This window comes from Cryptomeria japonica, chromosome 9, assembly GCF_030272615.1.
Source record: "Cryptomeria japonica chromosome 9, Sugi_1.0, whole genome shotgun sequence".
Lineage (NCBI taxonomy): Eukaryota > Viridiplantae > Streptophyta > Pinopsida > Cupressales > Cupressaceae > Cryptomeria > Cryptomeria japonica.
In genome coordinates, this window is record NC_081413.1 from 733,329,189 (window position 1) to 733,350,498 (window position 21,310).

At 41.8% G+C, this 21,310-nt stretch overlaps 1 protein-coding gene across 2 annotated transcripts in view; it reads left to right on the top strand.

Annotated features, from left to right (window-relative positions):
* The window catches only part of LOC131038702 (SNARE-interacting protein KEULE), a 193,577-nt gene that overhangs the window by 127,272 nt on the left and 44,995 nt on the right, over positions 1–21,310 (top strand). The window lies entirely within an intron of this gene.

Here is a 21,310-nt window from a genome sequence, read left to right on the forward strand (position 1 = left end):
TAATCAATGTATTACTTACCTTAGAATTGATTTTGGAAGTCAACATATCCCTTTTGCTTATGGAGCATGGATGCCAAATGCTGCTATATCTAGCCTATATTCTGTTGGATTTATATTTTGCAAATTTTGAGATTATCATTTGGTTTGATCAAATATAGATAATTTGTTTAAAAAAAAATAATTTTCACCTTTCGAAAATTCCATGCCCCATGCAATCTTTTCAGCTCAACCCAAATTTAAATTGTTTTGCACAATATTGTAAGTCTGGAAACATATATACATAGTTTTCTCTGAACCCAACACGTCATGACACCACCATAAACAAGAAGACACAGCACATGGGAAAATCGTCTTAATCTAAGACCTCATGATTTTCCCATAGAAGACAGCACAGGCCTCCAATCTACATTGGCACAGAGGGCCGCAATTCCAACATAATATCGAGTGGGTTGAGAGATAATTAAGACCGAGTGAAGTTTAGTTGTGGATAATCTCCAAATGGTGTGATCATTTAAAGGGTAAGGGATACAAAGACGAGACATCTCTTTTGCAAATAGATACCTGTAGGAAGAGTCATACCTCTTCCCCCGATGAGAAGATATAAGTATGCATTTTGACCTCCAAACAGAGGCATCAACAGCAGATTCAAGCACTTGCAACAATCAATAAAAGAACACATATCGAGATCAGGAAAAGACCATTGTGAGCAGCAAATATGGAACAAGATCAGTCCTTTAATAGATCAGATGCAGATTTGTTATACCAAATAGCTAAGAGCATTAATAATTATCTGTGGTATATTTTCAGCCTGTGCACTATAAATTAGCATTTATAATATAATCTCTTATACATGTTGAATGTAAAATGCATATGCGTGAACATAAATCTGTTCGTAACCTCACAAGCAATCATGTAGGGAAGGGAAGGAGGTGTAAGAAAGGGGAGCAATTATAAGATTGCCATCTAAGTAGGCCACCCTAAGTGGCTGTCCAATGTGTTTGCCACTGGGGCCAAGAGGGTGAGTGTCTACTCTTGGGCTTAGATAGGTAGATGATGAGGTCCCCCCTATTGTGATCTTCTCACCCAACTATATGATGATTGACTATTGACTTATAGGGATGAAGCATGAATAGGGAAAGTAGATACAAGCACTCCACTAGGTAGACCACCCCGAGTGGATGTCCAATGTGCTTGCCATTGGGACCAAGAGAGTGGGTGTCTGCTCTTGGTCTTAGTGTAGGGATGGCTAAGGGCGGAACTATCATGCCTTCTCTAAAGCCTATGGTGATTGAATACTAGGTAATTGAAATATCCCCTGCTCATAAATGACTGAATATGCAAGGAATATCGTCAAACAATTGGCTGTCAACCTGCTGTTCTAACTCACAGTCTGTGTAACCTGCGTGTTATGCGGTTTTCTAGGCTACAGTATAACTTGCGTGTTATGCTGTTTTGACTGTTGCAAAGTTCTTCAGACTTGTTTTGGAAGCATTAACCACAAGTTTCATCAAAGTGTGACTTGCAAACAACTACTAAATGATAGCATAACCCACTAGGATGATTGAGCAACTTGTTTTCAATTTAATTGCATGAATTTGAATACAAAATCACACACCTACGGCTGCCTGGAATTTTATCAAACAATTGGCATTAAACCATTAGACAATGAGCAGATGATATGCAAACTTTTACTCCTTTATTTATGAGTCAAATGTGCTCTTTACAATGACCAAACCAATGCCCAAACACTTAGCAATTATCAATGATTTACTCAGAAAATCTGAATTACATGACAGCCATGGACACATGCATATAACTGATTTATACACGGAAATATGATGCCAAAGGAACCTGATATGAATCACCTAGCCTTGATATTGAAGAAGCAATCAATATCCCAAATTTTGGAGCCTCCCTTGAGCCAAATTGACCTTCTCTACAAATCCCCCCTGCTGCAACTAGAATAGTCTGATAATAATTAATTTCCAGCTCCAATGACTTCTCTTAGACCCTGAACAATATTGCTGCCTTCCTCCTTTCAAAGCGCTGCCACCAAATGGGAAGTTCGATGCTTAAACAATGAACATGAGCAAAATCGTGGCAATGGTAGACTGAATCAGACCTGCTTCAGATCTGAAATGTGACTGAATTCTCCCTATTTTCACGTTCAAAAATGCTTGTTAATAAATCGCCTTCTTTCTCCTAATATGCAGATGCAAATTTGGTTGACAATGCACCAAGGAGCTGAAGCCTTTTTCCAAACCGACCAGCATGAAGCTGCTGTCAAATCTGAAGGTGTCTTTAGTGCAGAACGTACAGTTTGCAGCACATAATTCAAGCTTCAATTCCCAACGATGCCACCCATTGAATGTAGTGTTCCAAGTAGATTGCCAATGTGGATTTCAATAAGCAAGTCGGGGGTTTCTCTTAGCCGTGGCAAGACTGTCAATGACTGAGATAAAACTCAGAGAACTGGAAGGTACAATCAGCATTAATTTAGCACAATCAATGAAGTCTATCACACCAAAGAGTCTCCATTTGATTCCTTCAAAATTGAACCTTAACAAGTTGGCCCTTGGCCACAAATTGAGCACAATTGAGATGACTGAAGTATCACCTCCTCAATGCAACCCCTCGAGAAATCTTTCACTCCCTCAGTTATGCTATCAATGGGAGTTTCCATTCCCAAAGACAATATTCTGCAGAAACCCTAGTCTCCACAAACTCCATAAAGCAAATATCAATTCCTAGCTGATTAGAAGTTGAGCTCAACCTCCTTTTATACTTTTTTAATCCATCATCCAGAAGCTTCTAGAAATAATATTAATTTAATATTATTTCACTTGAGTGACTTTATGATATAATATTAAATTCATTATTTTAAATTAATTAAATCTAAAGTCATCTTTTAATTTTTAATTTATTTGACAACTTTATAAATAATTAACTTAATACTATTAATTAAAATAATTAATCAAGCTATCCACAAAAAATAACAATAACTTGGACAACTTAACTAATAAAATTAATTAATTACTCTTACTCCAAAAATGGGGACATTATAGTAATAGTATAAATATGGTCTATTTTATTGATTTGAGATAGTTAAGTGTTCTCATCTAACCCTAATAATTCAAAAGTATATGTATATATCATTGGTTGTGGTTGCAGGATTTAAATCATGGTTTATCTTGTTAAAAAGGATATTTTACATGGTAAAGATATATCTCTAACCATATCTCATCTCTTGCTTTTATTGCATTTGTGAATTTGCGGAAATTTTTACGGTAAATCTAGAAGGGGACATTACACAACGATTTTCTATTATCTTCAAAACTGTCTCTTGAGGAGTCCACTGAACGAGATTTTCACATTATGTTTGTTTTTCTCTATTTGTCCTCTATTTTTGGTTAAAGCTTGGTGGGAAATGATCAATATGTTGTATCTTACAAGTTACATTTTGGTCTTCTTGAGAATAGTGACTGACTTAGCATATTTATATTTCATGATTCAATTTGGATCACACCTTTCCAATCAAGAGCATTTTGGTCTACAAAAGCTTAGTAACTCATATGTTGAGGATGTTTTTACCATAATTCCCCCATGTGATACCACATAGTCTTACTTGGAAGCTGTCCTTTTAATCCAATTTGTAAACTTTCGTGCACCACACTTCTCAATGCTTTCTTCTGCAAAACATCTTTTTCTAATTCATATTGGCTGTTACGAGCAAGATGTTCAAGAATGGAAGATGTTGTAGTCAATATTTATACACAACATGGTTTGTTTTTCTTATAATAAACCATTGTGCCTATCTGTTGTGCAAATTGCACACCCATCCCCGTCTTGGATAGGGACCCCCCAGTTTGTGCCTTTCTGTCTTTGCGGAAGAGGAAGGGGATATGAAGGGTCAAGTGCTGCTAAAACCAAATTCGGCCTCTAGGGCCATATTGCGAACTTAAAACTCCCCAGTTCTTGCAAAATCGCCTAAATGTGAAGAAAGAGTTAAAGCCTGCAATGACGTTGAAATGTCGATTTTCGCCAAGGGATACAAAGGAGATAAAGAATGCAAAGTGCCAAGGTTGACAAACTCGCCCAAGTGCCAAAACTCGCACTTTTTAGTGAAAAGTTGGCAAAAATGCCTCAAAAGGCCAAATTCGGACCTTTTAGCCAAAATGTGAAAAGTGAAAAGTTGGCAAAAGGGCCCAAAGGGCCGAATTTGGACCTTTAAGTGAAAATGTGAAAAGTGAAAAGTTGGCAAAAATGCCTCAAAGGGCCAAATTCGGACCTTTTAGCCAAAATGTGAAAAGTGAAGAGTTGGCAAAAGTGCCCAAAGGGCCGAATTTGGACCTTTTAAGTGAGAATGTGAAAAGTGAAAAGTAGGCAAAATGCCTCAAAGGGCCAAATTCGGACCTTTTAGCCAAAATGTGAAAAGTGAAAAGTTGGCAAAAGTGCCCAAAGGGCCGAATTTGGACCTTTAAGTGAAAATGTGAAAAGTGAAAAGTTGGCAAAAATGCCTCAAAGGGCCAAATTCGGACCTTTTAGCCAAAATGTGAAAAGTGAAAAGTTGGCAAAAGTGCCCAAAATCCCGAAATTCACCATTAAGGGGTGAAAATGTCAAAGTTTTTAAAACTTTCCGAACGCCCCTCTTGCCTGAAATTGCTAGGAACAACTAAATTCGCGGGAGTAAAAGCGTTAAAACTTGGGAAATTTTCAAATGACCCTCCAGGCATTAAAGTTTAATATTTGTTAAATTAATTAATTAATTTTTCAAATTGATTTATTAAAATGAAATTGATCATTTGCAGGTCGCAGGACGTCATTAGAGAACCAGCAGAAAGACCTGAAACACAAATCGAAGAAGGATCACAATCAAGGCCAGGCGTTGAAGATTGTAAAAGAAAAGAAATGTGGGAACGCGTTGCAGGAGCGCGAGAGCAACCAAGCATTGGGAACCGTGCCGGTGAACAAAGGTGAAGTCCACCACCGAGACCAAAGACCAAAGAACACTCTGAATGCTGCAAGTTTATGCTTTCTCGAGAAAAAGCACACAACTGGATTTAATTCTAGGAATTCAATTTCTAAAAAGCTGAAATTGTTTTATTGTAAAACTTCTTGTAGGTCCCACTCAGATATTTTGAAAGAAAGGGGAAACAAGTCAGTTGTGGACAGTTATGTCCAACTACCGGAAAGACGCAAATTGAAGCCAAATAGTGGTAGGTAGTTGAAATTGTGGTTGAATGGATGAGTGAGAATTTAATGGGCATGGGTTAAGGCTACTAGTTTCTGGAAGGCAGATCAGGACCCTTGGATGCAGTCCATCCTGACCTCTGATTCAAAATTGTAAAAAACTATAAAAGGCAGAGGCCTTTCTTTTGTAAAGGGTTAGATAGTTAGAGATTTTTGTTAAATAGTTAGACTCTGGTGAGAGAGTTAGATTTTAGAGTTAGAATAGGTTAGATTTTAAGCAGTAGCATGGAGATGTTGCAGAAATTGTTGTAATATGCAGCTGAAATCAATATATAGACATTGATTTGGTGTTTATTGTCTTGTTTTCATCCTGTTTGCATGGTTTCTCTCAGCATTTTAGATAGATCTTTCTGTTTTGGGTGTGCAGGTATTTGATAGATTCAGGCTCATACCATTGAGGATATACTGATTGTGTATCCTTTTGTATGGTAACCTGAGCCTTCGATTGTGGTTAGTTCAATTGCAGGTGTCCGTCTGAGTTGCGTCAGAATTGGGTGCTTAGCCGTGCGTCTCCAGTTGAAAATCTTCCAAGTCCCTTTGAAGATTGCACCATTCCTGCAAGGTTGTGAGCTATTTTGGCCAAGCAGGAATTGGTTATGTTGAATCTGTCTACCCGCATACCCGTGTTGTTAGTTTTAGATCTCCTAACCCTTTCCTTTTTCTCTTTATTACGTAATTTGAGAATCGCAGCAGACCAACTTGTTGCAAATCATAAGTCCCCTTGTGCTCCTAGCAAATCACATAGACCACTGAGTAATCCTGCAGTCAAGACCTGACAAACAAAACCTTGAGGTTGTCCCCTTTGATCAAACGTAGAAAATAGCACTAGGGATTTCCTTATCTCAAGAGAGGATAGGATACTCAGCAAGTTTATTCTATTCTGTGTTGGCCATATGGAGTTTGCAGCAATGCGACTTTAGACACGTCAACACTATCCTACAATTTAGGATATTTTATGCATCAAACTTATCTACTTGACCCAACCTAAGAAAACCTATTCTAAGGAATTGAAGAATCACTTAATAAACTTACAAAGATTTAAATAATTTACCAATTATTCAAATCTCTTTCCCCATGTATTAAATTATTTATTTTCTTACTATAATATATTATATCATATTAAAGTAATATTGTAATATTTAGCTTATAATGGTCATTTAAGTCCTTTAGTTAGTTTTTCGTAACTTTCTATTCTATAAGTTAGTCAGTTAGTATTTACTATGTTTCTATTTTGTTTTTAGCTCACAATCGTTTTCGTTATGGAAAGATCTTCCTCTCCTTTTTTAATATAACAATCAATTATTGTTTCATGGTATTAGAGCTTAGGTTCTTTTTTTTGGCAAATTTTTTAATAAAAAATTCGTTGTCCATTCACCTAGAAATTTTTTAAGCAAAAATCGTGGGATTTTTATAGAATAAAATTCTTTGTTTTTATTGTAGAAGATAGAGAGTTTTTACTAGCAAAGTTTTTGAACTTTTTTTTGATAAAAAATGTGGTTTTTTGGTCAAGGTCTTTTCAATTGCTTTTGGTCGAGGGTTTTTTTGGGCCATTTGTACGTTTTCAAGCTCGTGCAAGCTATGTTTCCTGCTCCTTTGATCTTCTTCAGTGTTTTTGCATGATTTTTTGTTTTGTTTTGAAAAATCGTGGATGTTTTACTTCCGAGTGTTGTGTGACTGTGTTTATTTTGCAAATCACAAGTTTTAGGGTTGCGTGTCCTTATTTCTTCTTTTTTCACACGCTTAAAAGAGATTTTTTCATCGTGTCTTTTTGAGAATTTTCTCTACGACAATTTGCTCGACTAGGGTTCTGCTCACACCAAGGTGTTTATGCCTAGGATTGAGGTTTTTGCACAATTTTTTCATCAAAATCATGAGTTATAGTTTTTGTAGCATTTTTTTTGGGTTGCGCCTAGTATTTTTAGGGCTAATGACATTTCTGCAAAAGTGTTGAGCTTTTGCAAAAATTTCTTACAAAATCGTGGGTATTGCTGTTTTTCTCCAAACTAGTGGAGTGTTTTTGACTTGGTTTTGATGATTTTTCACAAAATCATGTTTTGTGTGCTAAGGGTTTCTAGGGCACATAGGAGTGTTTGCAATTTTTTTTTTTACTAGTCCTGGATTTGCTTTAGAAAGTGTTTTTGCAAGGCTTTTTTAAATAAATCATGGGTTTCAGTTTTTTTCCAAATTTTTATGAACAAAAATCAAAGGTATTTGAGAAGTTGTTTTTAATCTCGTTTTCTGTGTCTCTAGATAGCTGGAGGGATGGTTGAAAATCTATCACATGTCACTATTGTGGTAAACTGGGTCATATGAAGAAGTTTTCTAGAAAGCAATTGGTTGATAAAAAATCAAACTAGGGAGGGTCTCAACAACAGGTTCATGTCGTAGAGCATTTAGAGAAGGGCTCAACCTTTTATGCATTCATGGCCAAAAGACTAGTAGATTATGACAAGTCTTCCACATGGTAGCTAGTAGAATGATCATTAAGGGAGGTTATTAAAGTAATATTGCAATATTTAGCTTATAATGGTCATTTAAGTCGTTTAGTTAGTTTTTAGTAGCTTTCTATTTTGCAAGTCAGTTAGGTGGTATTTAGAATCTTTCTATTCTCTCTTTTGTTCGATCTTCTGTAATTGCTTGTATAAGAATTATTCCGCTCTTTTGTTAATATAACAATCAATTATTATTTCATGTTATACTATGGTGTATACAAACTTTACATTCCACTCCTTATTACATCATAATCTTGAGATTTGGAGAGAATACATATTTCCCGCACGTACCAAGTATAGTTGGTGATTAATCAGATAACACAGTATTTCCCACACGTACCAAGTATTCATGAAACAGAGTACATCATAACATAAATGACACGATAATAATTAGACCAGAAAAGTTATATCTTTATTCCAGTGTCCAGAATTGTCCATACATAATCCCCCTTGCCGAGGTTCCAACCAAACAATATATAGACTCGACGGTTGGTCAAGTTGCCAACCGTCACCAACTCCCAACTACCCGACTGGAACCTCTCGGCGACAGCATAAACATAAACACAACATAACACACTTATAACTATTATTCTTACCAACATACGTTATTTACCCCTAACATTAGTCCCCCCCAAAATGTAGTCGTCTTCTAGGTGACTCAGACAAGAAACTGAATTATAAAAACATAGCTAAGACCGAGAAGAGGGAGGAGGCGTCCCTGTAGTGGCCGCAGGAGGAGGTTGCTGTCCGGCATGAAGCTTCAGGTTCTTTTCTGCCATCAATTGCCGTTCCCGTGCTTTCTTTACCATGTGAGCAACTTCCAGTAGCTTTTTACCTTTCTGTTCCAGCTGTAAAGTGAGCTCTACCACCTGGGCTGCTAATGCCTATGCCTCCTCTTGCATGCTGCAATGGGCCTCATAGGTAGTCATTTTCATTTCCATGTCCTTCCTCAATCTCCTCTCCACTGTGGCCAACTGTTCCTACTTCTCACCTTCCTTTTCCAGTGTTGTTATGTACATCCGTTGAGCCTCTTTTTACACTTGGTGCTGCCGCATCTGTAAGTACACCTCCTAGAAGGCCTTCTCCATGCTGTGGAAGGTGGTGCCCCCTACCAGGTGCCTGTGGGTCCAATTCTGAATCATCTTAGGCGTACTGTGGTCTGGCCACCCTTGCTGCTCAAAGTGGTGTGTGAAATCCTCCTTGCACCCCTCGGTCATGAAGTGACACAGCTATGTAGCGTCGGCTGAATTGCTTGCCTCCATCTGTCCTGTAAGCTGAGCCATGCTGCATGCAACATCAGAGAACCCCTGTAGCTCCTCTAGGAATCGTCCGAGTGAGCCTGTTGGATCATTCAGATCGGGTGGTGTGATGTGGAGCCCTGCGAGAGCTCCCTCCGGTCCACTGCTCTGCTTGTCCTTTCCCTGCTGTTCTTGATCAGCGAATCTCTCTTTGTCCAAGTCTGGGACAGTAATATCTCTATTTGTGGTCATGCTTGGCCTAATGGCCATGTTATGCAGTGCAGGGGAGGGGGGAAGGTGTGGGGCGAGTGCGAACTTCCCTAGCCATCCATCCAGCGAGGCGTCTATATCTTCGTCTGTCAGAGTATCCAAAGCAAACGCTGCCTCCAAGTCACTCATACCGGTTCCTGCTGGCACCGTACCGGTTTTTGTTGGTATCGTACCAGTTTTTGCTGCAAGTATGGCCAAGCTGATCTGCGGCAGGGATACCCGTCGCTGTGCTAGCGGTTCCCCTTCTCCAATTTTCTGGAACAACACCCCAACTGGTCGTACATCTCCCACTGGGCTGGCTACTGCAAGTGCCTCATGAGGCACCAGGTGTGCCGAGGATAGTTTCGAGGGTGTGAATTTTACCCTTGTACTTTTCCATTGAGCCCGCAATCCTCCCTGTTGCTCCTCCTCTTCCTCTTCTTCCTGCTGCCATGACTCTGTTTCCTCTTCCTCCTCCACAACTGTGTATCCTGACAGATGGAACCCCTCATCACCGCTTTCCTGCTCTTCCGTCTCTTCCACCTCCTTCGAATCCTCTGCGCTACTAACATCTTCAATCTCCATGGATGTGTCCATTTTCCTCCTTTTCCTTGTCGGCTGCGCTATGTCACCTAGGGTGTCCAGGTGGATATAGTAGTACATGGTGGGTTTATTTGTTTCTACCCTTCCGCGCGGTTCAAATGTCCCCCATACTTCTGGTGGTACCTGCAGGCGTACGACATCCAGGAACAAGTTGATAGCATGATGGCACATGTAGAACATTTCGTGTTGCAGTCTCAGGAAGTCGTGGATTCATTTTGCCAGGAGTTGCCCCCAATTGTACACCTTCCCGCATCTAATCCCATTCATTAATTCTATCATCCATATAGCTATGTTAGATGCGCAACTGGCTCCCGTAAGGCGACTTTTGACCAGGTCCATCAACATCCTCCATTCACCAGGTGCGATAAATGCACACTTCATTCCTCTGCTTTCGGCCCAGGCACTTTTCCACTGCTCCTCCGTGAGGTCGTCCCTGCACACCAAATCCATCAACCACTTCTTTTCCTTGGTGAGTTTTTTGGTTGGTTTGGCCGTAGATGCTCCTTTCTCCGGTATGCCAAATACCCGCCTGAAATCCTCAAGTTTGAATGAAACTCGCACTGTGCATCCTTGGAACTGAATGACTGAAGCTCGTTCCTGTGGATTATAGCCTGATAGCATGGTTCATAGGACTGGCTCAAACTCCTTAATGTTGAATGTGGGCATTTGGACGACGTGATCGACCTGTGCAGATTCCTTCGTCACATGGTTTGGAGGGTTTTCTTCCCACCAGGTACGACATTCACTGCCGGTCACACTCTCAAATGCTACATTCGCCGCCGTGAGTCCCTCTGAGTCCTTCGGTGTCTTTGGTCTGCTCTTGGTTTTCTTGTTGCTAGCGAGCTCTGTGGCAGTCTTAATTTTTCCCATAAAATAATTGTCTTTTCAGCAGTCTTAATTTTTCCCTACTGTTTTTGCTTGTACTTGCCTGATATTTCAATTTTTTAATACACGTCGACTTGGACTTATTTGCTTTTTTCCTGTATTTCTCCTCCTCACCCTTTAAGACCCCTTTTTTTTCCAGTCGTCTTACTTCCTTTATCTGACACGACTTTTTCAAGATTAGCCTCCTGGCCTTTAATTTACCCAGGTATCCCTTGGCCTGATTGTGCCCTCTAGTTGACCTTCTGTAAGCCACTGGCCAGTTTATTGTGTTCGTTCTTGCAGCTGAAGAGTTTCCCTGACTCCTTTGTTTCCTTCTCGTTGGCCCCCTACCTTGCTTCTTTTTCAATTTCTTTCGTGTTTCTTTGTTCCTCGCCCTGTCTTCCTTCCATTTCTTGTTTGGTTCCTGTTCAGAGTCTTCATCCCCGTTGTTGTTCCTTTTTACCCCTGAGGCATTGCTAGGTGTCTTCATTCTTATTTCTGAGTCGTGTAGCCACATACATACGTGTGGTAGTCTTCTGTAGCATTGTTGTGCACAACACGTCCCCACGTACTCCAGATCCCATATCTTGTCCACCAATGGGGCGGGTCCCACACCCTTGTAGCGGCTGTCAACGTATCGATCCCCGTACTGGTGGTAACATTTTACTCTCTCCGTCAATCTCTAGTGGCCCAGCCGGGTTAGGAACCACCCGATACAATGAGTTAGGTCCGGCTTCAACCTCGCCTGCATCGGAAGCGATGACGAATAGGTCTTCTGTTTTCAGCACCATTTTTAAACATGGGCCTAGGGTTGCCCCATATACTTCCAAGTCGAGCTCTTCCTCTGGGTCCACCGGCTTCTCTTTACTTATGTTCTCAGCTCTCCTCCGGGCTTCCGGTTCTTCATCAATGTCATATGCTACGTATCCCTCCCGAGCTCCTTCATATGGGCCCCGCTTTTCCAATATCCTGAAACTCGTACCCACACAGCTTGGTCCCCGAAATACGCATTCGTGAGATGTTTGTGGATCCTGGGAACCGCCACACCTTCCACCCTTTTTGGTACAAGTCGTTTTTCCATGACCGCTAAGGGCTTTGCCCAGTTTTCATCCCTCCGATAGGGTTCTCCTTTTACCACCGGGTCCTCTTCGACCAATGGTCCAATGCCTTGTCGTGGCGTATCCTAGCATGTTAATCCCAATCACAAGTTTATTCCTTTCCCTATAGATCTTCAACTTGGAACCGTTCATCGGGTCTCTGATCGGATTGTTGTCTAGAGTCGCGAGCTTTACTGCTCCGTTCCTACCGACCTCTCTGATTTTATAGGGTCCGAGCCAACAGACCTTGAACTTCCCTGGTCGAAGTTCGTTCCGACCATTGTACTTCAAAACTAACTGCCCTGGTCGGAAGTTGGCCTTCCGCAGATGTTGGTCGTGCCAATGCTTCCGTCGGCGTTGTGCCACCTTTGTTGCCCATTGTGCCACCTTTGTTGCCCATTGTGCCATCAGTCTTCGTTCATCCAGCTTTATCAAACCATCAAGCCTTGCATTCAAGCTTTCTTGGTCCCCGAGTCTATTTTCCACCGCCACCCGAAGGCTCGGCATGGTGTACTTAGCTGGTACCACTGCCTCTTGCCCATACATGAGCTAAAACGGGGTATGCCCGGTAGTGACTTTGTATGTTGTATGGTAGGCCAATAGCACGGCTGGTAGTCTTTCCTCCCAGTCTTCTTGTTCTACCCCACACAATTTGTAGATTATTGATACCAACACCTTGTTGGTTGCTTTTGCCTGTCCATTAGCGCAGGGATAGTACGAAATGGATAGGTTATGGAATATTCTAAATTCCACGGTCATGGTACGGATTACTTGATTGACAAAGTGCACTCCTCTGTCATTGGTGATTTGGAGTGGTATCCTGTACTTGGTGACAATCTGTGCGTACAAGAACCGTGCCGTACTCAGAGCCATGTTATCCGGCAAGGCCCTAGCTTCTCCCTACTTGGTGAGATATTCCGTGTCGACTACAATATATTTGCGCTGGTGTAGGTTACTTGGCTTCAAAGGTCCTACAAAGTCCAAACCCCATTGTTCGAATAGCTACTGCGGCTGCGAAAGAAAGAGAGGCATGAAGTCCCTCTTGAGAGGTTTTCCCGCTCGTTGGCAAGTGTCGCATCCGATCACCCATTCTCGAGCGTCAGTGTGCAGAGTTGGCCACCACAGACCTGCCAGAAGCACCTTCCTGGCGGTTGCATCTGGTCCCATATGTCTGCCTGCTAATCCGTAGTGTGCCCCCTTTAATACACCACAAATTTCCTCCTCCATGACACACCTCCTCAAGATTTGGTCGGGACCCATCTTATATAAAAGCCCATTAATTAGTTGGAAGGTTTTGCTCTTTAGTGCCAACTTCCTCCGTTCCCCTAAAGGCATCTCGCTTGGAAATGTGGAGGTAGATAGGTACTGGCCTATCTTTTCATACCAAGTTGGTAGTATTGCAATTTGGAACAAGTGTGCATCTGGGAAGTTTTTGTTTACTCCCTCGGCCGGTTAACCCGATCTGATCCTTGATAGTTGGTCGGCTATTACATGGGACTTCCCTGGCCGTACGACGATGGCGAAGGTGAATTCCTGTAAGAGCAGTAGCCACTGACTTACCCTTCCTTGGATGATTGGTTTATTCACCAGGTACATTAGTGCTTGATGGTCCACATAAAATGTGAATGGTGTAGCAAACAAGTAGTGCCGGAATTTTTGTACTGCGTACACCATCCCTAGTGCCTCCTGCTCCGTTGTGCTATAGTTCTGTTCAGCCTTTGATAGGAGTCGGCTTGCAAAGAAGACGGAATGGTCTAGTCCTTGCGCCCCTAACTGGGCAAGGGTAGCACCAATTGCAAAGTTGGAGGCATCAACGTGTACGTGAAATTCTTTGTTCCAGTCTGGGTATACCAATATCGGTGCACTCACCAGCCGGTCTTTCAATTCTTTGAAGGCTTCTTCCTACTCCGTACCCCACACGAACGACTCTCCCTGGTCAACTTATCTAAGGGCCAGGACACCTGTGCAAAGCCTTAGATGAATCTCCGATAGTAGCCGACATGGCCAAGGAATGATTTCACCCTTGTTACGTTTGTTGGGCTCTCCATGTTGACAATTACTCCTATCTTGTCTGGGTCTGTCTTCAATCCTTCCTTACAGACGATGTGGCCCAGAAGCTTCCCTTGTGGTACCATAAACCTGGATTTTTTTAGATTCAGGGCTAACCTAGCCTTCCGACATCTTTCCATGCATTCCCCCAAAGCCTTCAGATGGGTGTCCTGATCGCTAAAAATCGACCAGTCATCCAGGAATGCTTTGAAATTCCATACTGACATCTTGTCAAAAATGTGCAAAATTATTCTCTGGAAGGTCGCGGGCGCATTGCATAGCCTGAAGGGCATGCGATTATAGGCATACACTCCTTCCTCCACCACGAATGTGGTCTTCAGCTTATCTTCTTCCGCAATACTTATCTGATTGTACCTGGAGAATCCATCCAAAAATGTGTATATTTCGTGCCCGACGACTTCTTCTAGGATGTTGTCAGTGAATGGAATCAGAAATGGGTCCTTGATGGTTACGACATTTAGATACCTGAAATCCACACATATCCTTATCTGATTGGCCTCTTTTTTAAGAGAGATGACTATTGGAGAAACCCAGTCACTAGTTTCCACTTTGAATATAATCCCTGCTTCTAACATTTTATTGATCTCCTCATTTACTTTGGCTGCATAGTTTTTGTTCATCCTGTATGGCCTCCTTCGTACCGGTTGGGCTCCTGGTACGAGGGTTATGCGATGCACGCATAGCTCCGACGATACCCCCTTCAAGTCCTTGTAGGCCCAGGCAAAGGCGTCTTTATATTCCAGAAATATCTTGAAGGTTGCTGCCTTTAGCACGGGGTTCCAGTCATCTCCTACTAGTATCACCTGTGGTTCTGCCTCATTGCCCAAATTGACCTACTCCACACCCCGTTCCTCATACTTGATGGGTTTATCCCGTTCAAACTGGTGGGCTGGCGTGTCGTCCATCCGTGCCATTCCCTCTTGGTATCTTCCGTACTCCGAGGGAAAGGATTGTTCTTCTATCCCGCCGCTTGATTCTCCTACCTCACATATTTGAAACATGTGACACTCCGGGTGGAAGACCTCATAGTCCTCCATTTGGCAATGAAAAAGTCCTGCCAATGAACTGGTTCCATCCTCGAAACATCTGTCCAGTTCCAACACTCCTTCCTTGTCGGGTTCTTTCCCTCCTCTGTCTCCTTCAGAACTCCACTCCCATCTATTTGAATCTTCTGAGTCAGAGTCCGATGACGCAAGCTCTTCGCTAACAGACTGGTTCCTTAGATCAATTACATATTTATGACCGTCACTCTCGATTGAGAGCATATTCCTTTTCCAGTTGTGATTAGCTTTGGCTTTGGCCATGATCAGGCACCCCCTTCCTAGAAGAGCGTCGTACGCTTTCGTTTCCAGTGGAATGACTAGAAAATCCAGAAGGAATTGTTGTGTCCCAATTACCACTTTTTGTGCCATGATGGTACTGTTGTGACCTTTTTTCACACATCGCCCCATTGCAAATGGGGACCCTCTCTTTTCTTGCTTTCTAGGGTTTTGTTACTGTCCTATGACCTTTTGCTGCAGTTTCACCAAGCCTTGTCCAGTTCAGAGCATTTCAGGCCCTGACGATTGAAAGTTAGTTTTTGCAAGTTATGTGATTCCGAAATGCGAACATCGCCAGAGTGCTTAGAGAGGCCAAAGGACGAAGATCGCAATTGATTTGGACAACTTTCTATTTTTAGAAATTTTGCTTTTTTGCTTTTTCCTATTTTTTAGGAAGTTCCGTTTTTGGTATTTTTAGCCCGATCCCCGATATGGTTATTTTTAGAAAGTTTTCCCTATTTTTTAGGGATGTCTGTTTTTTTGCTTTTTCGGGATGCAAACCTAGGGTTTACACTTGCACCACTGACTAGCTTCGATCGGAATTTGAAAACTCCAAGTTTTGACCTAAAAAGATAAATCCCTAAATTTTAGACTTTTTGCTTTTTCAGGATGCAAACCTAGGGTTTACACTTGCACCATTGACTAGCTTTGACCGAAACTCGAAAAATTCCAAGTTTTGACCTAAAAAGCTAAATCCTTAGATTTTAGGCTTTTTGCTTTTTCAGGATGCAAACCTAGGGTTTACACTTGCACCTCTGACCAGCGTCGACCGGAACTTGAAAAATTCCAAGTTTTGACCTAAAAAGTAAATCCCTAGATTTTAGGCTTTTTGCTTTTTTAGGATGCAAACCTAGGGTTTACACTTGCACCACTGACCAGCTTCGATCGGGACTCAAAAATTCCAAGTTTTGACCTATAAAGCTAAATCCCTAGATTTTAGGCTTTTTGCTTTTTTGGAATGGGAACCTAGGGTTTGCACTGATACCATTGACCAGCTTCGATCGGAACTCAAAAATTCCAAGTTTTGACCTAAAAAGGCAAATCCCTAGATTTTAGGGGGCGTGATGCCTCAGATGATCCACCTAGGCATGGATTTCAAATTTCAAGTTAATCCGGTTAAATTTGATTAAGCTGTGAAATTTTGAATTTTCTTTAAGAAATTTGGCTAAGTCTGGAATGTCATCCTGATCCTGAAATTTTACTAAGTCTGGAAAATTGGAGAATCCTCCAAAAACTAGATTTTGCATTATAAGTCCTAGAGACCTGAAACCACTCTCAAACATCCTAACAATATATATGAAATATAACTTAAAGTATAAGTGGTTCATATATAGTCCGCCCTCTTGAGAGCCTCCAAAAGTCCACCTTGAAGAGCAAAGGTCTAGAAGTCTGCCTGTGTTGGAGATGTCCAAAAGTCCGCCATGTTGGGAGGTAGACCAAAAGTCCGCCATGTTGAGAGGTGTCTAAAGTCCGCCATGCATGTTGGAGAGGCTATGAAGAGGGAGCATAGAACTTCGTCCTCAAGGAGACCTTCCTAAAGTCCGCGTTGAGAGGCTTCAAAACTCTACCATGTCTTGTGGACTCTCCAAAGTCTGCCCAAACTTGTTGGTGAAGATGGTAAGGACATCAAAACTCCGCCCAAGCATGTCAATTGGTGGTCATGCCTCTTTAACTCCGCCCTATGCCTTGTGGAGTGAGAAAAGAAGATGTGGGAGCCTTGTCCAAACTCCGCCCTCCAAGCATTGAGAGCCCTTAGAAGTCCGCCCTACCCTAGCAACATGATGGAGAGGTCTAGAAGTCTGCCTATGAGGAGCAACCTCCAAAGTCCGCCATAGTTTGGGAAGATTTTTGTTGAAGAGCAACCTCCAAAGTCCGCCCAAGGTCTTCAAAGTGGTGGGAGCCTAGCCTAAAGTCCGCCACACATGTTAGGGAGAGCCATGAGGAGAGGCCTCCAAAGTCCGCCATGTCTTAGGACTCTCTAAACTCTGCCATGTGGGAACCAATTCCAAAGTTCGCCCAAGTTAAGGAGACTCACCAAAACTCCGCCCATGGTGCTGGTCATCCAAAACTCCGCCCAAGGTGCTACTGAGTGAATGGTCTTGAAACTCCGCCCTATCCTAGCACCTTGGTGGCCAACACTTGAAACTCCGCCCTATCCTACCATGTTGGTGGCCAACCCTTCAAAGTCCGCCATGTTTTGGAAGAGGCCATGATGGCCAACACTCTAAAGTCCGCCATGTGTGTGGGGTGCCCAAGGGGTGAAGTCCAAAGTCCGCCCTATGTTGGAGACCCATCAAAACTCCGCCCTACCCTAGTAGAAGGATGCAAAGGTCTAGAAGTCCGCCCATGTTGGAGATGTCTTAGAAGTCCGCCTAGGGGGTGTGTTCCAAAGTCCGCCCTATGCCTTAGCCAAAAATTCGCCTTGATTGAGCTTTGCTCAAAGTCCGCCCTCCATGTTGAAGGGACCCTTCAAAACTTCGCCGAAGGAAGTAGATGCTAAGTATGATGTTGAAGACTCTTCTCAAACTCCGTCATGCCTTGGAGAGGTAAGGAAAGTCCGCCCAAGTTTGAGGAATATGAAGGTAAGCCTCCAAAAGTCCGCCTACACATAAAAGTCAAACAGAATCAACGAAAATACAAAGTGATGTCATGAAAATCCTTGAAGATTTCGAACTTAAATCCAAAATAGAAAGTTTTCAAAAGGAGAATATTAGAAGATTGATAAGGATTTCGAACTTAAATCCAAAATGGAAAGTTTTTTTTAAAAGAGAATATTGGAAGATTAATAAATATTTCGAACTTATAGCCAAATTGGAAACTTTTGGAATATATTTTCTTTGAATTTGGAAACATGACAACACTTTCCTAAAGAATGAAGTTAAAATTGGAAACATGAGTTGGAAGATTTTAAGGGTTTCTGATTGAGGATTTAACTTTATTTACAGATACTTAGTTGTAAACTTCATTTCTACACCAAGAAGTTCGAGTTACTAAGGAGAGCTTAGTAAAGTATTTTCGGTTTGAAGATCATCTGGAGAAAGTTTTGAACAGTGCTGGAGGTTGGATAAACTTTTTTGACAAAAGTTTCATAGATTTTTTTGAGAAAGACAACCAGCATAAGGAAGAGTTATCGAATCGTTCTTGAATTTCCTGAGTGTTCTTGAGAAAATTCCAGCCTTCCATCCATTCTAAGGTGAAATGGAATTCATGACGCAGATTTATGAATTTTCTAAGTATTTTTCAGAGTTTAAGAAATGATTTTTAGTAAATTTATTCGAATTTCTAGAGAATGAAAATCATTTTTTTTGGCTAAGTATAAGAAATTTTTGGAGTTATAACACTCGGTGTTGATTTACGATCACAACCACCCTTGAAAACTGAAGGGTTTTGAGGATGAAATTTCAGTTTTTATGGCTAAGTATGAAAATGAAATCTAATCTCCAAACACTTAGCCGTTCACAACCTCGATTTTTTTTAATCCAAGATAGATTTCTAACTTGATTTCCTTTGGTTTTACAGGTCGTAGGAGGAAATAGAAGCGGGATCATCATAGAGATCGCAGCTGGAGTTTCAAGCCAAATGAAAGATTGAGGACAAGTTCACAGGCAAGGTTCATCCGGGCGTGAAGATAGCCAAATTTGGCTAAGTATGGGAAATGTTTCACAAAGAAAATTCCAATTTCCTCAATTATGATGAAGGCATGTCAAGGTATCGAGAAGAAGGACATGATCATAAGGAATGCCTGAACAACTTGATCCCATCATTTCATATTTGCAAGGGGTTATCTAGAGCTTTTACCCTCCTCCCACGCAACATAAATTGGCAATTGAAGGCAAGATCATCACAGAAAACACAAATGGAGTTTCGAGCCAAATTCAGAATTGAAGACGGGACCACGAGCAAGGTTCGTCTTAGTGTAGAGAGGGCCAAAATTTGGCTAAGTATGAGAAAAACTTCACGAGGGGATTTCTTCTCCAAATTCGAGGCACTTGAAAGAATCTCAAGGCATCAAGAAAGAAAAGTTCTCAGACTTGGTGAAAATATGGAAAAGTTAGATAAACTTCCAACTTTTTGAAGAATTTCACCTCCTGAAGGAATGAAAAAAGACAAGCTCCCAAGCAGAATCAAATGGCAACAAGAAGGAATCAAATTTCCATACTAAGACGATTTCTTGACACAAATTGGAGAATTCAAGAAAGACATCCAACACGTTGAGGTGGCGCCTCGTCGTTTTCCAACCAATCAGATCGCTCCAAGTCAGCATGTCCAGGTTCGATGAACCTAACTTATCCAGAAGCTTCTAGAAGGAAACACTTCACAATGCAACAACCTTCTATTTTCATTGATGGTTCATATTTAGGAAGGACAAGTGTCCCAAATGTAATTGGTCGAGGGTAGTTAGTTTTGGGAAACCCTAATTAGGGTTTATAGCTTTCAATCTAGGCACTTGGTCACTGTTTGATCTCGGCCGTTCATTTATTCTTGAAAACTATATAAGCCTACCTCCTCTCATTTGGAGAGTGTGAGGTTTTTGATGTATTGTTGCTTAAGGTCATTTCCAGATAATGTATTGCATGTGCGTTGCTTTGTAATTTGTATTATTTGAATGATTTGCATGGTTTCAATTGCCTCAACACTTAGTTAAAATTAATTTAGATTTGCTTTCATTGTTGTTAATTTGAATGAAGGATTTGATAAGTGTCAATTGATGGTGTATCTCCGCTCATACTTTTGGTAAATGGATGATTTCCATTCTACCGTACAAAGTTAGTATGAGCCCATCCCCTGTGCATCCCAACATCTCGATCATAAGCACAACCCATTGAAGATTGCACCGGCCTTGTGTAGTTGTCCCTAGTGTGGCGAAGCAAGGTTTGGTTTCTCGAGAGCACCCAGTTGATACCGTCTCCAGAGTTCGTAGGATTAGATTAACCTTCTCAAACCCTGTCCCTTTTTCCCTTTCTTTTGAAAGTCTAAATCCCCAGAAAATTCCCCCCCAAAAAAAGAAGAGCCTAAAATTGCTAAATCCATCTAAGTCCAGCAGTTCAAGATACTTGTTAAACGTAAGTCCCCTTTGAAATTTCCGAATACGCTACCCAAGAAGCTATTCCACTAAAGTCGCTTGTTCGCACATATAGACCTTGGAAGCAGTAGTGATTTTTCAGGAGAGGATAGAATGCCTTCGGGTATCCTATCCTAATGTTTGGTAGATGATAAAACAGACATCAACAGGTACCAAGGGGTTTGATACCGTGTTGATCCGCACCGACCAGGTGGAAGGTTGGTGGCCAGAGTGTCGGCTTGTCGAGGCTTCGCCAAGTTTCCTTTGACAGTATGTTGACTCCGGACCCACCATCAACAATGGTGTTTGTAAGGTTTTGTCCCATTATATCCATCTCTACTACTGCGGGTTTCCGTCTGACGCCCACCGCGAGTAGCATAGGGTTCATGGCATCCGTACCAGATTCCTTCACTGGGTCCGTATCAGATTTCGCCATCGTTTGGTGTTCCTTAATGAGGGTAGTGTCCCCGGTTACATTTGTTAGAGCCATCCTTAACTGTGGCATGGTCTGTAGAAGGTCAGACACCTGTATGGGTATTGTGGTTTGTAACATCTGCTTGATGATAGTTTTCTCTGGTTCCGACCGAATTGGTGTATCGACAGATAGGTGCGAGGCCCTCCACTCTCCAACCATTGCACGCTCGATATCCGGCCTTGCCTCCTGGAGCCTTTCTTTTTCTGTGTGAGGGTTCGGGTACATGGCTTTCTTGTTTTGCAACCTTGTGATTGCTAGTACGTCTTCTCTTGATCCCTCCACGTCGAGCATGTTCACCCCTTTTTGCTTTGGACAATCTATGTCCTCGTGATTTCCTGGACCATACCATTTGCACAGCAAACTTCCTGCATCACCTCCGTTTTGGCATTCTCGGGCAAAGTGACCCCATTCGTTGCACTTCCTGCATTGAATCATGGGTCGCCTCTTCCCGTCGTATTGAATTATGCTCCTTGGTGTGTTATTATTGGATCTATTGTTACCCCACCAATTGTTTCTGTATCCTCCAGGGGAGGCGTCAGAGTTTGCTGTTGGCTTCGGAGGTGTCGCCGGCGGTGTGGCTTGGTCGGGTTG